This window comes from Palaemon carinicauda, chromosome 26 (assembly GCF_036898095.1).
Source record: "Palaemon carinicauda isolate YSFRI2023 chromosome 26, ASM3689809v2, whole genome shotgun sequence".
In the NCBI taxonomy this organism is placed as follows: domain Eukaryota; kingdom Metazoa; phylum Arthropoda; class Malacostraca; order Decapoda; family Palaemonidae; genus Palaemon; species Palaemon carinicauda.
In genome coordinates this window covers 14,394,577-14,399,365 of record NC_090750.1, presented here as the reverse complement: position 1 = coordinate 14,399,365, position 4,789 = coordinate 14,394,577, and positions in this window count along the sequence as shown.

Sequence of the window (4,789 nt, the reverse complement as noted above, 5' to 3'; positions counted from 1 at the left end):
GAATCGCCCCCTTATTTTCACTTGTTTGATGTTGGCTAACCCAAATTAGGGGAAGTGCCATGGTATATAGATAGACGTTACTGGTGTTATTTGCCTGTGGGTTATTAGTCTTACTATCTTTTACATAATTCTAGTTTATGCTCTCCAAGTTATCTATCTTGTTAACCTTTATATTAATACTGCTATTGAGCTTTATGTTGTCCTTGTCACTAACCTCTCTTAAAAAAATGTAAACCATAAAACATATCATATCAAGGTATCAAACTATTTTATGTTAACATTTCATTCTCAGTAACGTATATTGAGAAAATCTGAAGAATAATTTCATTAAAAAAAAAAAAAAGATGACATAAAAACCCTTTTTGAACCCTCTAATAATTACTCTATGTAATTATTTTCATATACAATCTATCATCCAAAACTATCTGATAATTCATATATTACAATTATTTTACTGATATAATAATAAAAAAACAAAGGCACCCCCGGTCAAATATTTAAGCCAACTGCCAATTGTCCTACCTCATGAATTCGTAGGATTCTCTTTTGAAGATGATACTGGATCGAGTTTAATGCAGAGTAAAACTTTCCAAGTAATTTATCATAAGATGACCTGATCCCGGTTCTAATGAAGCAAATACTTTTATTTATAAAACATTTCTCTATCAGTGGGTAAATATATTTCTCTTGGTTTCATAGTTATTCTAGACTTTTAACGGAACGATTTTATTTATTTATTTATTTTTTTAAGTGTTATTTTATGTGTATGTTTATGTTTTGTTCTTCTAATTGTGCGTCATTGTGTAAATGATTTATCGAGAAAAGTAAGTTATTATATTGCTATTTAATCATATTTTCAAATTCTTCTATATATTTTAGTGTAGTCATTATACTAAAAATCTAGTAACTGAAGTAACTTTTTTGCTGAAAAAAAAATACATATTCTTTATCTTGAATTGATTTCCTCCCTATAATATGCCTCATAATCATAGCTTTACTCCAAACTCAAATTTATAAATAAATCTTAAAGGAAAAATTAAACCACCGCTAAAAGAAACGTTGCAATACGAAAAATTCCAAATTCTCACCCCATAATTGTATGTACATGAACACTATTAAAAAAACTAAAAATATATCATAAACTGAATTTTGTAAACTTATTGGTTCATCCTTTATGCTCTCCTATTTGGAGAGGAAATTGCACATTGCAGATAGAGACTTTAATCCTTTAAGACACCTAGAAAATAGTTATACTATTCGTGCTAATAGAAGACTACAACTTGACCAAGACCTCCTTGTTCAAGATAAGGATAAAACAATCCCGCCATATTATACTGCTTTAACCACTGAGCAAGGTGTTTTCTGCTACGTCGACGTCATGTGTAGATTACGACATTTCCATGAAGTTAGAGATTTATTCTTCAAGAGAAGTTCAACCCATAACTATATATCGAATTATAGTTTTGCATTAGGAATTATATGAGATAGTCTCATTCGAAAACATTTTATCATTGAAATCAGTTTGTCAAAAGAACGCAATCTCCAAATGAATGGCTATGTAGATCTCTAAAGTCCTTTCTCTAAACAACAAATGGAATAACCAATGAGTTATATAGAAAAATTTATAGTCAATCGGATGAATTTATTGCTGTGGATATAAGTTCATCATTGTGTATAAAATCTTAGGTCAAGCTGTATAGTAATAGGACCATAGATACATCCTTTGACGGTTCACAAAAATCTGGTCAAACCATATTGATCTAATGGCCATGAATATGCGAAAAGACTTCTTCTAAAGGTTAAACAGATGATCAATAAACCAAAACTTACGGTAGAGGTGTTTTGATGACATGACCATGGCGACGAAGCCATCAATCTGTCTACAGATGAAAACAAAAGAGGTCATAACTTATGAATGGAATCACCCCATAGATGTTGGGTGAAGATTATCTGGTCGAGATCTTTTTATTGTTTAAAGCACAAGAATATGTTCTCCTTTTTTTCTCACTCCTATCTACGATCAGCAAAGATCGTTTAATAACCAGGTACATAGATCTAATTCACAGCCGAGGGGAGCAAGGGTATTTTTAACATTAGAAATACACTTATCAGTCAAAAACTACCCCACAGAATCACTTCCGAGATTCGACCGCCCTTTCTCAGTCTGCTTGCTGAAGTTGTTACCAAAAATGCCAAAGAACCATGAACGTTTATATTTCCGGGAATACTGACTTATTATAGTCAATTATCAGGTTTTAACGCAGTTTTATATATATATATATATATATATATATATATATATATATATATATATATATATATATATATATATATATATATATATATACACACAAATGCTTTGAAAGTCGTTCTATCATTACTATCAGCATTTATCAATACGTGAGTTATCAAAATTTATATTAATACTTATGGTTTGTAATTAAACTTTATTTTCATTATTAATAAATATTCCCTATTGATGACAAAATAATCATATACTCATTTGCGTATAAAATCAGTTTTAATGCTATTACTTTTGGAACTGCTAAATATACAACTATCACTTGAAAGTTAGTAATGAATAAAGATTGCTGACGGAAGTATAAGAGAAGACGATTATATTGTAATATAACGGAGATTAAAAAGAATTAATTGATTTTGAAATCATGAGAAATTTAGGATTTAACAGAGAGAGAGAGAGAGAGAGAGAGAGAGAGAGAGAGAGAGAGAGAGAGAGAGAGAGAGAGAGAGAGAGAGAGAGAGAGATGTAAGTTTCCCAAAATGATGTTAATCATAAGAAAAAAAAAACGGAGAAGTTTTCCTAAAAAAATTTTCCTAAAAAGTCTTACCTATCAGTCTCAAGTTATTTATGAGTCATCGAAACTTGGATAAAGTGTCTCTTAAGGAGAAAGGATCAAAGGGTAATTTGCATTAGGAAAAAAAAAATTATTCTGGACTTGTAACTGACCATAGCTTTCAATACCTTTCCCTGAGTAGTTGGAGGAAAGATAAATGAAGCGTTGGTATGGGTATTTTCCTTTTTTTTTACGGTTTTTCAACATAAAGGTATAATTCAATACAATAATGTAATATACTATGTCACAATTATTTTACATTAAAAACAAGTACAATTCTATGTCAACAATATAAAAATTACACATCTCTCTCTCTCTCTCTCTCTCTCTCTCTCTCTCTCTCTCTCTCTCTCTCTCTCTCTCTCTCTCTTTCTTGTCTAAAATCCTTTGAAATTAGCCATTGTTAGTGTTTTTATTGTATTACTTTCTTTTCTTTGAAGGAATAAAAAAATAATTTTCCCTAAAAATTATAAATATCAATCTTAATTGGCAAAAGTAATCGAAGATAAAAATTATCAACAAAGAAAGAAAACACAAAGGAGAGGAAATAAGAGAGAGAAAAAAAAGGAAGTTAATTTTATTCCTTTAACTTCTATCTACATTGGAGTCTGTTCTTAATGAAATGCCTGAAATCAAAATAGTAGAGCTGAAAATTATGTAACAGTAAGCATTAGAGAAAGCGACCATGGCTGTGGAGTTTATAATAAAGATAACAGGATGATAACGGATGTAAACATTCTCTTATTCATGAATGGAAGTAACCGGATAGACCTCTCAGCCCTTAGCCATTACGTGGAATTTCAATCCTAGTTCCACAAATGATGAAGATTTTTCTTGGAATGATTTGTTTATTTACAAGTAAATATATCTAACTTTCAGTTCTTTCGTTATTCTAACAAGAGTCTGAGTTTGGTGGATCGTCTGGGATACATTTTGGGTTTTCTGATTGTATTACTTGTGAGGATTTATCGATATATAAAATCTATCCTGATATTTCAATGTTGATTTTCAGTTTGATTGGTTCCTGTTGCGCGGTTGTGATTTCATATATATATATATATATATATATATATATATATATATATATATATATATATATATATATATATATATATATATATATATATATATATATATATATATATATATTTTTTTATTTTTCTTGGCGAAGTAGAGTGATAGGTTTTGTTTAGAATGCAAGAAAGTACGAATATCTAACATAAAAGAGGATACCGACAGTTGGAATATTCAAGAAAGCAAAGTAAAATCCAAAAAATAAAAAGAAGATTAAAGACCTAAATTAGTGTATGCTTCCTAATGGGATTATTTGTTTCTTGACATTTTCTGACTGACTTAACACTGAAATCCTTATGTGATTGTTAAAGATATCTTACATTCAAACCATGAAACGATAATACTGACCTTAGGCGGAATCAGATCAGCCTTCGATCCCTTTCTTCATGAGGAAAAATAGACCAGTAAAAAATATTTCTTTTAAACGTTTGAGAATTGAGTGGAATTCTGAAAATACAGCTACATAATGAAGATTGAGATTCGCCCCTTAAGATAAATTATTCTTTAAGCTCTAGTCGAAAGGGGCTTTACTGTTGCAGTTCTCGTATCAAGACCGGATAAGCATAATGGAAATTATTAAATATGAATGACTCCCTGACGGAAACAGAAGAGAATAACTTTAGAATAGTAATTCCTAAAAGACATGACATGAAACTACGAAATATGAATGTATAATATTTTTCAGAAATCAGTGAAACTATTTACCGTTTTATAACTCTTTAATTGCTGATGGTGTTGACAATTTCCTAATTCATCATGATTATTTCAACACTAAATATTATCAACTGTAATTATGGAATAGTCTCGTAACATTGCAGTATTTTACGCGTTGAGTATCAATGCTGCAACGAACCTCTATT